The 12,389-nt window shown below is 39.9% G+C and overlaps 1 protein-coding gene across 15 annotated transcripts in view; it reads right to left on the bottom strand.

The window, feature by feature from the left end:
• ZBTB20 (zinc finger and BTB domain containing 20) overlaps positions 1-12,389 on the bottom strand; it is a 633,941-nt gene that overhangs the window by 469,876 nt on the left and 151,676 nt on the right. For 10 of the 15 annotated variants that reach the window (XM_081859687.1, XM_081859682.1, XM_081859675.1 and 7 more), the window contains exon 1: positions 6,404-6,727. The exons of the other annotated variants lie outside the window; for them this stretch is intronic. The gene's annotated coding sequence lies outside the window, so the exon portion shown is untranslated. Of the gene's footprint in view, positions 1-6,403; positions 6,728-12,389 lie in introns of those variants that run through there. 15 annotated transcript variants of the gene reach the window in all.

Raw genomic sequence — 12,389 nt, 5'->3', positions numbered from 1 at the left:
CACAAGTTATGTTTGGTCATGCTGCAGAGCAGATGGACATAGACTAGCTCTGCAGCTGAATCAAATGTATAATTGGAGCAAATCTGTAGATTTGCACCAGTACAAACACTGCCTTAGATTTAACAAAACCAAACCTTTCCATTCTCCCATATTTTATCAGCTCCAGGCTTTTCTACTCAAATCCCATCTCCTTCCTAAGACACCTGCAGCTTATCAGACAACAGTACACCATTATCTGTTGTTTTTTAATATAGTGGCCCCTATACTGTCTCTTATAAACCAAAGCAAACAATATAAGTGTGGGAACTTCGCCCAAAGTTTTCAATCCTATCCTGATAGCACATTTATAAGTCTGCCTGGAATTTGAAAACAACCAGGTTTCTCAAAGACCTGTATCTAGAGGGTGTGCTTTTTTAAACTAGAGAAAAACACAATGTCAGTAATCAATTAGTTTCAGGGGTTATAAATAGCCTGGATACTGTGAAATGCAAGCATCTGTATTCAGTGTTCCTTCCTTCAGTCATATCATGCTAATGACCTATCACTACAAACCTGCTCAAAAATAAAAATGTATGTTGAAGAAATTCCACCCAGGACTGTCCAGTCCTCTGAATGGCTTTCTCAGTTAAGTCCCTCTAGATTCAACAAGACTTACAAACTTAATTCGTTCCGAAGGTCTGTTCTTAACCCGAAACTGTTCTTAACCTGAGGTACCACTTTAGCTAATGGGACCTCCTGTTGCTGCCGTGCCGCCAGCACGTGATTTCTGTTCTCATCCTGAGGGAAAGTTCTTAACCCGAGGTACTACTTCCAGGTTAGCGGAGTCTGTAACCCAATGCGTTTGTAACCAGAGGTTCTACTGTACTCCCATGTAAATGAGCTAAGGACTGCTATCTAAACAGAACAGGGCGGGGCGAAATACTGACTGGAATGCAATAACTTTTTGTAAATGTGTATCAGAATTGTGATTGAGCTACACTATCAGCAGCGGCACAGAGACCTCAATACAACCAGACAATGATATTTAGGTAAACTCAACCATTGATTGTGGAGTGTTCACATTTTAGTGAAACAAAAGCTTCCATTCATAATGGTTTAATTTAAACATAAAATTTCAAACTTCAAATAATAGAACTTTCTTAATCGACATCCTTCATCTTGCACCTATTCTTGACCTATTATTCCATGGTTTGCTTTAACTATAGTTTAGTTTCAAGTCATAACTGGGGCCTACTACAATTAGAGACAAGGTAATCACAGTTGCCTCTAAACCAAGCGTTCAAACCATGATTTGGAGAAATCCTAGATAGCGATAACCACAGTTATCAGATGTAAGACTATAACTATGGTTGCAGCAAACTATGGTAGGATGGGGAGATTCCTGTACAAATAGGGTGGAGGGAGAAGAGGGAGCCAATAGGCATGTTCAAGATCTCCCCAGATCATGGTGTAGAGATTGGAAACATCTGAATTGACTATACTGGTTAAACTGTATGCACCGCATATCCTTACGCTGCTTACAATTCAGAAGAATTAATATCACTTAATTTTTAAAAATTCAAATTGAATGAACTGAAACTTGAACAAGGCATCCAATAAGGGAAAGTGGGAATTGATTTCATCATTTTTGCCGCACACGTTTAACAGAAAAACGAAGCTAAATCAGAACACATTTGCTATTAAGGATGCCTGTTTAACAGTCTATGATATCTGCAGAACAAGTACAGCAGAGACAGCAGCAACAAAAGCATATGCCCTATGAAAAACTGAATATGGGTTACTACTAAGTGAGAGACAGCAGACTCAAAGCAAAGAGAGAGAGAGAGATGTCAAAAGACAGGCCTCCTTCCATTCTCATTTAATCAAAGCCATACAATTAGTAGATGTCCATTGTTCTTTAAATTTTATTTTATACACAACAATGGATGCAATAAAATATAATAAAATATAATTAAGAGGAGCCAAGTCACACTACTTGATTTCAGTGGCATACGGATTTGTACCCATTATGTTTTGAAGCTACCCATGCCTTAACTATGCCTTCAAAAGCTCCAAGCTACATACTGTTCGTCCTGTGACTAATGAAAACTGGATATGTCCATTCCTTTCACAATTCCTTCTACCTATTTCACAATACCCTCAGCCCTTGCTGGCCTTCTTAGAATCCTGGCAAAAACAAACACTTCAATTAATTAGTGCTAGAGACTGAAGCACGATTACAATGAGGAAGCAAAGGATCAGGCCCTAGTGGTACAGGATAGAAAAATGTGTCCTAAAAAAAAAAAAAAAAAGCAACAGCAAGCATTAGTTTTCAGCAAAAATTTCAGAATACTGAAAAATAAGCAAGACTATCCAGGACACATTGCAGTTAAGTTGAATGGGTCCCAAGCCTGAGAAGAAACAAACTCTTACCTCAGTATGTAACTGGGAACCATGGCATAAAAGCGTCAAGATCTACTTTATCATACTACAATAACATCGCTATTGAAGAAAGCCTATTAGAGAAGAGAGCATATTTAAATCATCATCATCATCATTTATTGGTTAGGGTTTGTTTTTTTGTTTTTTGTTTTACTTTGTGTTTACTTGAGCAGACATGCATTTTATATGAAGCCAGTTTCACTTTTGCATATACTGGTAGTTTCCCTGCTGATGCTGGAACTGAATTGCCAATACTATGCAGACAGAGGAGATGCTGGGTTTGTTTTTTGGTTTTTTGGTTTTGTTTTGTAACATAAATAATTAAAAGTGTTTAATATATATTTTTAAAAAATAAATAACTTGGAATAAACTTGAACCGTTTGGTTTTTTTTTAAGCTCCTCACGGCCACAAGTATCTTTGCTGTGCTGCCGTAGAGAAGTCCTATAAAATTACATAAGGATGAAACTGATCAAGAAGGTCACTTTTTTCATCTTTTTCTGAGCAGAATGTTTCATGTAACAGCTCTCCTTGAAAATTACTAAGGCTTTTTTTTAAGAGATGCAGAAAGGATATTTTAAATGGAGTTAAAACTAACTCTAAATGTCTTTAAGTTTCTTGCTTTTGTTGTTATTCTTTAATGCTTCATAAGAAAATCTATGCTTCTCTATGCTTGCAGGAGAGAAAACTTAATATTTATAATAAATCAGAAAACTGTCCCACACGACTTCATCAAGTAAAAAGGACTGAATGATTTTCTCTCTTCTATAAAGGCTTTAGCCAAAGTCCATTGAAGTCAATGAACTTTGGGTCGTGACCCTAAAGCCAAATATAGCAGAAAATAATTTCCGAAACAAACTTCAGTTTAGTAGACATTTTGCTACCAAATTTGCCTGCTTGGTATTTTCACATTCTGGTCCTATTAACAAGTAGGGACTGACTAAACTCTCAAAGGAATTAACGAAGAATGCATGTATACCTAGTCAGTCCAAATTGTTTTAGCTACAGGGCATGGCAAAGCATGAAATAGCTACTTCAGAGCACTTCCTCATGTGGGTGTGTTAGATAACTGTCTGTTCCAACGCTAAAATAAAGCATACTGTGACCAAACCAATGCTACTGTAGGATGCTCTCCTACTAGATGGAAAGGGGTTTCAAAGAACTGCAAGGTGCACAACCTATTATGCCCAGCAACGTTACTAACATTCATTACTGCTCACTCAGTTACTTCTTCTGAAGTTTACTTTTCACGGCTCAATACAAGTTACCACCAAGTACCATACAAGTTACGGCTCAATACAAGTTCTGTTAATTAAGAGAGATTTTGCAGGGAAATAATTTATGCCAAAAAAATCAAATATTTTCAATGACAATTTTTTCTTTTAAAATCCACATTCTTCTTTTAACTCAGAAAAAAGCGCGCACGCACACACACACACACACACAGAGAGAGAGAGAGAGAGAGAGAGAGATTTGCCCCATGCAATGTGATATTTTGCTCACCCAAGGGTCGTATAAAATTAAGCAATATATTTTTACCCTTTTTTAAAAAGGGGGCTGTAGAACAGCTGGCACAACACCTTCCATACCACAAATTCATGAAATATTACAATAAAATAAAATACGATAAGCCTGCAAGGATCCCTGCAATTGAAAGAGGTATCCTATAAGGGAATATATACTGTTCTAGTTCAAAAGCAAGCATCAGGTGTCTGAAAACACATACACTTCACATGGGGTGACTGGCAGCTGAACACTGCTGCTGAAGCTTGCCAAGTGTTCACCAAATTGCTCCCCCTCTGAGGCATTTAATAATTTGCACACAGCTCTTCTCGCTTTCCTACCTCCCAGACTAGACCAAAGTTTCAAGGTCTGCAATTCCTGGCAGGGGAACTACGTACACTTTTAAGGCTACAGATTATTATGCTTAGTTCATATATATTTAAAAAGAAGTATATGTCCTTGCTTAAAAACAACTGTTGGTGTGTCTGACTTAAATAATAAGTAAGGGAAGATAAAAGAGGCAACTGAATTGCTATCCGAAGTAACATCATCTTGGGCTGCTGGGGGTGGAGTGTCACACTGCAGAAAACTGTACTTAAAAGTCCATCATAAAACATTTTGCCAACCAAACTTATTTTAATGCACGTTTATCAAAGTATTAGGGGCTGAAAACAATTCAATATAGCAAGAGGGAGCCTTATTTGCCAAGTCTGTTGGATCATTTGTTGCAGTAGTTTAAATTAACATGGCTTGTCCAGCATATCCTCTGGTGAGATGGGAAGCTTATAAGTTTAAAAAAACAACAGCAGCAACAAAAGAAAAACTTGGCACGCTGCTTTCAAGTGGACAACACTGATAACATCAAAAACTTTTATCATCTGGAAAGTATAAATTAAATAAATGATGCGAGCAACCTCTTCTACGCTGCTAGGTGGGTTAGGTAAATAGCTGTAAGGCCTCCTTTGTGTTATCAAGAAAGGCCTAATGCAATTTAAAATAAGGTATGTCTCTTGTTATTTTATAATCTTGTTTTTAATGGATTGTGACTGTTGAAAGATCTCCACTGATTAGCATCCATTTTCTATAGCATAGTAATTACTCATGGATTCTCCACAATATTTTATGTAACTCCCTTCCACTTTCTCCTGCTTTCTTTTTATACAGCCAGCGAGTGTTGTAGTTTTACTCTGTAGAAGCACAGACATGAGTTCAGGTTTAAAAATCCTTCTAAATGGATCAGCTTGGCCAGCCTTTAAAAGCTACTGCGGGGGGGGGGGGAACTATCATGAAAAGCTCCTCAAACAATTTAAAATGGTCTTCGGCACTCATCACAGTCTGTTCCTTGGCAAAATAAAAATAATCTCGTAAACATCTCCAGTGCTTGAAACAATATACAGCTTATGGGAGAAAAGGAATAAATAGTCTTTTAAAAAATAATAATAAAGCACCCTCTCTCAAGACATTTTGGTACATTGTAAAAGACCCTCTCCCTACATCAACACAGAGCAAGACACAAGAACACTTCAAGAGAGTGTGGGATGAAAAGAGTTATGTGTATATATCCATGTGTGTGCGTGTGGAGGGGGGGGAGGAAGACGATTGGAAGAAATCAGGGATACTAACTCCCTTTTTAGAAAGTTTGAATTCTTATTCCTCAAGAGTAGCCCGTCTAGTTTTTTTTAAAAAAGCTATACTCTCTCTTTTTTTCCTTCTTTCACACACTAGCAGCAATCATTTAAAAAAAAAAAAAAAATTGGCAGGCAGGGAACAGATAGATGTAGAATATTGCATTCGAGAACATCTATCCCCAAAGAATGATTTATATATATTTTTAAAATCCCTTTCAAAATAGTGCGGCCTGCTTCCCAGGTTGCAATTTGTTTTCATATATCGAAAATATGGACTTTAAACTCACAACAGATACCAAACAAAGAACAGTTACTGTAATCTCTGGTCACCGGCATTACAGTTAAAAACTCATTGGCAAACACAGAGACAAACACACACACACACACACACAACATTTAGCAGTAAACAAGGAGAACATGATATATGGACAGACAGATGGAACATAAACAGAAAGGAAAAAGCAGAGACCCACTAACATACGGAGAGGGTTGTTTTAAAGGAGTGAAAGATATTGATTTACTTGGAACCGGTGTTGGAAAAACAAACATATTTGTTTCCTTTCCTGATTTAAAATAAAAAGTAATTAAAGTGAAATATTATAAAGCAGCATATCTTTAAATAAGTGGTATAGAGGAAGGGGGGGATGCATTTGTGAAGGAGGCTGGCCTATAGATGTTCCAAAATTTTCTGCTCACACATAGGTCTCACAAACTTGCATCCCTAAAATAAAACAACAAGAGGAGAGGAGAAAATACAGAAGTGTCAAGGGAAGGAGGGGGGGGGGTTGTGGGGAAAGGAAAGGAAAATATTCTCTCTCTCCTCTTCTTTTTTTATAAAAGTTGACTGGCCTACCTTGCTCCCCAGTCCTCAGTTTGTCTCCTCATAGTCGCTGTCTCCCTGGAAGTGCAGTGTGAATGGTAATGACTGCCTGCCTCCCTAATGAGTCCATTTTCCTGCTCTTGATGTTGTGTATATACACACACTGCAACCTACCTTACAAACCACAGAGACGGGAAAGGGAGAGAGAGAGAGAGCGAGAGAGAGAGAGAGAGAGCGCAAAGCGAGAGTGTGAGAGACAGAGAGAGAGGCACACACAGACAAAGCCCTCCTACCAGACAGCAGACAACCCTCCTTCCCCTATCTAGCAAAATAGAACTCGGCTAATGCAGCAACAGGTTCAACGCTGCCAGACTGAGACCGTGCAATAGAAAAGGGTATATATATAGTGGAGATCAGGATTTCTGGCACACAAGCCGTTTAATGTCAGCTGGCCCCACCTTCCTTATTTATGTTACAGGATGTTGGAATGCATTGTTCCAGGCAGTCCGTGTAATTATCATAAATACATTTTTTGTGTGTGTGTATATTAGCAGGAAAGGCTGAAATGCATCAGCCACTCTGCTTTGTAACCTGATAGCTTTAACACATGCATGGAAAGTGTAAACATATCTCTTTTGACAGGCAAACCACACAAAGCCTTCTCATGATTGGGCATGAGATCTTTTTAAGAAAGCAACTCCTGAAGATAGATTTCCCCAGACAATAGTGGAGCAGGGAAAACCGATCTTGCTTAGGAGGAAGGCTGCAGAAGAGGTTGCCGGTAAACAAATTAAGGGAAGGCCATTTCTTCAGCATTCCCTCCCTCCCAAATATATATATATGGAATCTTCTCCCCACAACAGCTATAATAATGTCTTCTACTTATGTCTGAACAGGTGCAACATGTACTATAGGACATAGTACACACTGTTATAAGGACAGAAATAAACCCTTTTTTGAACTGTAAACAGGACATGGTTATTTAAACTAGTATAAGGTCTCAGATGCAGCACTTTCAGCTCACCCTCAGTCTGATACATTAAGAAGAAAATAATAACCATGGCAATTGAACAGTAAAAATGAGATTTTAAAACATTATGCCACATCTAAAATACACGTGTATATTTACTTAGCAGATACAAGGCAGACAAACTTGTACTCTTATGTGACCAACTTTCAAGTGAATTTCTATGTTCCCATCTTAAAGCTGCAGAAGCAATATTTTATATACAGTGAGGGGAGAGAGAGAGATAGAGTATATAACATTTCATGTGTGGTAAGAACCATACATATATACCATAAGTGAGCTTATAAAGTACACACAAATGAGCAACTAGGCTACTTCCCACGGGAGACACATTCTCAGCTTCAAGTCTGCAGAAAAAAATAAGTCAAGTTCAAAATATTTGGATGATACATGCACCCTCCAACTTGTTGTAAGACTTGCTCACTCAACTCCACTGTACACACAATTTCTAATACAGTACCAGAAGTAAAAATAAAAATATGTAGGCACAGAGACTTATAGAGAACAGCCACAGTAGTGAAAAATACACATACTGTATCGCTTCCATAGGTGGCTTCCCAAGAAGTACGGTACATTTGTCTATTACTACAACAGGCTAGGCACCATCCTAATGTACATTTATCCATGTGGACTGTGGTTACACACAAAGGAAGCTGCCTTATACCAAGTCAGAGCCCAAGTCCATCTAGCTTAGCATGGTCTGTCTGCACTGACTGCTGGCAGCTCTCCAGGTTTTCAGACAAGAAATCATTCCTAGTGTCGCCAGAAGATGCTGGGGATTAGACCTAGGCCCTTCTACATGAAAAGGAAGTGCTCTACCACTAAACTACAGCCCTTCCCACAGTCAGCTTGCTAAATAAAAGGCTTATGAGTTTTTGATCCAACAAAATTACTCCTACAGGTGAAAATAGATAGGCTGCAGCATTCTGGAGGTCTTTATTATTTTACCAATTTTGGATGAGAAATAGAAAAATACTTGTAAGGGTACCAGTAATCTACAGAAATACTGAAAATCTTAACAGGAACATGGCTTATAATATATCTCAAGCTACGCATATCCAGTGCAGGGATTCAGTGTCATAGCACATCCAAGTCTGACACACAAGTAGACACTCAAAATAGATACAGCTGTATGTCCTTCCCTTTCTTTATGGGTGTGACTTGCAAACGCATTCCTATGAACAAACGTTGAAACTGTGAACATATGGAGCTGCCTTATACCACATCAGACCCTGGACCCATCTACCTTAGTACTGTCCACTCTGACTGGCAGCAGCTCACCAAGGTATCTGGAAGTAAGCTGAGCCCTGCCACACAAGGTCCTTTGCTGGCATTGCTGGTGATTGAACATGTGACCTTTTGTATGCAACACATCTGCTTTATGATGGAGCTATGGTTTCTAACTTCCTCCTCTGCTACAAACAGTCTTGAAGAACAGTGCTGCAGCAACTTGCCCAAGGGCTAACAGCACATAGCTAATACTAATATTCAAAGTATAACATGATAATCACATTATCTTTTCCTGTTTACATCTCCCTCCATCTCCATGCTCTCCCACTGTTGTCCCCCTTGTGGCTATTATTAGATTATAAATCCTTTGAAGTAGGAACCTGTCCTCTCATTCTTTGTAAAGTGCCAGCAACCTATATTACCTAAAATAAGATCCAATCACTTCATTGAAGGCGGAAAGGGAGACATTACCGGGATTTCAAAGGCGGAATTGACATCCGGGCGGTGCTTTGTCCTGGATCTTAGGCAAGTCAACTGAAAAGCTCAACAACTTTCGGGGTGTCCTGGTTTTTACTTTTTAAAATATGGGAACCCTATGTATTCTGACACGCTACTAGGGCTATAAAACAGGTATATGTTGTTTTCCCAGCAGTGGCAGATCAACAGCAATGGGGAAATGCTCCTGGTGTCTTGCTCACAGCCATAACAGCAATACCCAATCCCAGAAGGGAGAGGGGCAAGAGAGACCTTTGCTTCCAACCCGCTACTTGACCCATGAGCAGCAAGCCAGATAGACAGGATGGTAGGATGGGAAATTAGAGGCTCATTTGAGAGTCTGGGGTATGGAATCAGATCCTTTTGCATCTCCCAGCGACATAATTCAGCTCAGAATAAGCAATGCTATTTTTTTTAAGCTTGGGGAAATAGTTTGTATGTCCAAATCCAATTCTGTTCATAATTGAGGGAGTTTGCCCTATCACTACAACCTATCTACTGTAGTAATCCCAGGGTGCAGTCTGAAAGCACCTTCCTGAAGACTAGAGTCAAGGTCTACTCTAGTCAGTGCCTGGATGGTGACTATCTGGGAACTACATGTACACTGTCTGGGGTTCCATGATGGGAAAATATAAATCTAACAAAGGCAGCAAAAATGGCCTTGATATAAAGACATTTCCAATGTTTCCTATAATTTAACAATCCTATCACATCACTAAGTAACACTCAAGTTAGTATAGAAAACTTTGGTTTTATTGAACCCAGTAAGAAGATATAACAAGTGCTGCTGGATCAGACCGAAGGCCTATCTAGTCCAACATCCTGTTTCCCACAGTGGTGAACCAGGTGCTTGTAGGAAGCTCACAAGCACAACACGGAGGCAAATACCCTGTCTTGCTGCATTTCTCCTCCCAACAACTAGTACTTGGATGCATATTGTGTCTGAAACCTGAAGACTGCGTATAGCCAGAATTCATAATATGTAGTGTGAGCCAGTAGCTTATGGCTTCAAAAAGAGTTTAGACAAATTATTGGAAAATACGTCTAGGAATGGCTGTAGCCATTAAAAGAGGTATTCTCCAAGGATTTGTCTAAACTCTTTTTCAGGCTCTAAGCTACTGGCTGTCATTACATCTTACAGCTGTGAATTCTGTAAATCAGTTGGGCAGTATCCAACGAAATAGATCTGCTAGTGCAAGGATTTCTGCTTGTACAGTGGAACTTCTTCCTTTACTGTCACCGCAAACACACTAAATCTATTCTAGGGGTCGTCCCCCCAACAATCCAGAGCAGTTTTTTTAGGGTGGGTACAGGAGCATGCAGGGAGCAGAGAATTTCCATTATGCAAATAGAAATCCTTGTGCCAGCAGATCTATGTAGTTGGATAACACCCACTGCTTGTTGGCTGAATTTTTTTTTATCTGTCTGACCTAAGATCTCCCTCCATTCAGGTTCAATAGATAACCCCGAATTCTAGTATCATAAGAGATGGAGAAAAACATTTTTCTACGTGCCTTCTGCACACCATGCATAGTTTTCTAAACCTTCATCACCTCCCCTATTGCTGTCATAAACTGGCAGGACAGCAAGGAGGAGGAGGAAGAAGAGGAGGATCCGGGGATGGAGAAGGAAAGGTTGGTGTAGGAAGTACTCACAGGGCAACAAAGGATGACGAGGAGATGGGGGAGGTCAGTGCACAGGAACCAGAGCAGCAGGAACCATCACCAGAACCAGAGGGGCACCTGTCTCCACAAACATGTCAGGCTCTGAGGTTGTAGGGAGCAGCAGGCAGGGCACTCTAGGAGGCCTGAGGCAGTCAAGGGCCGACAGCCCAGCAACCTAGCTGGCCAGGTGGGGGTCGTTAGCTCTGGGAGGAAGTGTGGGATTTCTTAGCTGAAGTAGGCTTGGAACAGGTGAGGGTCACATGCCTCATCAAGCCCAGATGATGCAAACAGCATGCAGCGTACAAACGGGAAGCAGAGCTGAGGTGCTGTATCTGCTCAATGGCCCATGTTGATGGACCTCAGCTTGGATGTGTCAGGATCTCTGTGGGGCTGTGCTTCAGCTTGGACATGTGGTTTGACCCTGGACTGGGGACTTGACATGCTAACTTGCTGCCAGGTAGGCCAGGGGTTCACAACGATAACTTCTTTTCTAAACTAAAAAGTCTCAGGCTTTGCAACCTTTCCTCATAGGCCCCTAAAGTTCTTGCTGCCCTTTTCTGCACCTTTTCCAGATCTACAATACCCTCTGTGAGATGTAGCAACCAAAACTATATGCAGTCTTCCAAATGGCATAACAGCATTACAATATCAGAATGGAATTCACCTTTTTCCAAGCTGATGCACACTATGTCAAAGTTTTCCACCAATATCTATTTTCTCCCTAGTTATCATGAATTCAGACCCCACCATCGTATAAACAAAGATAGTCTATTTTCTCCAGTGTGGATCACTTTACTCTTACATCCCCCATTGACCTTTTCATTGCGCATCACCCAGTTTGAATTGATCCTTTTGGAGGTGTTGACCGTTTTGGTTTTCACCACCCTAATTAAACTGGAATGGGAGCTTTGTTCCCAGTATAAATAGTAAGCATGACTCCCAGCTGAATTGGGACCACTACAGAGGGCAAAGGGTTACGCCCACTACCTCAGCTGATCTGAATCGGGGCCCTTATACAGAAAACTTGTTAAAGCTTGCACTCAGCAGTACACCATATTATTAATGCCAAGTATACTTTGGCCCTTAAATGTTTCTAGAAATATAGTCTATGTTTTACTCAATAAGTTCTATTGAGTTTAATGGGATTTACTCCTGATGAATGGCTACAGCACTGCAGGGGAAGAGCCTAGAAAGTCTTGTAGGCTAACACAACTATTTCCAAAGAACAATAGAACAACTTCTCCAGTGGCACAGAATAGGAAACTTAACTAGATAAAATATTCTGGCTTCAATTCTGGCCTACTCTTTAAGCTAACAGTAAGAATAAGAAACAACAACAATCTTGTTTGCCTGAACTGAGTCATTTCTGATTCATCAGCTGTTCAAATGTGTATTAGTAACAATAAGAACCACAAGAATGTCTAGGACAATTAAGTCAGTGTGCTCCCAAACCTCCACCTGAGAGTATAAAGTATCATTGTTAATAGGAAGAATCACCTCTGAGTTGAGTGCAGATTGAAAAGGTACCTTAGGTGTCATTTTCCACATGAAGTTATACTGAACCGCTTATTTATTTCAACCCTTCTGGAATTCACTAATTCAG

This window comes from Podarcis erhardii, assembly GCF_964252035.2.
Source record: "Podarcis erhardii genome assembly, chromosome: 4".
Classification (NCBI taxonomy): domain Eukaryota; kingdom Metazoa; phylum Chordata; class Lepidosauria; order Squamata; family Lacertidae; genus Podarcis; species Podarcis erhardii.
This window is presented reverse-complemented; position numbering and strand designations above follow the sequence as displayed.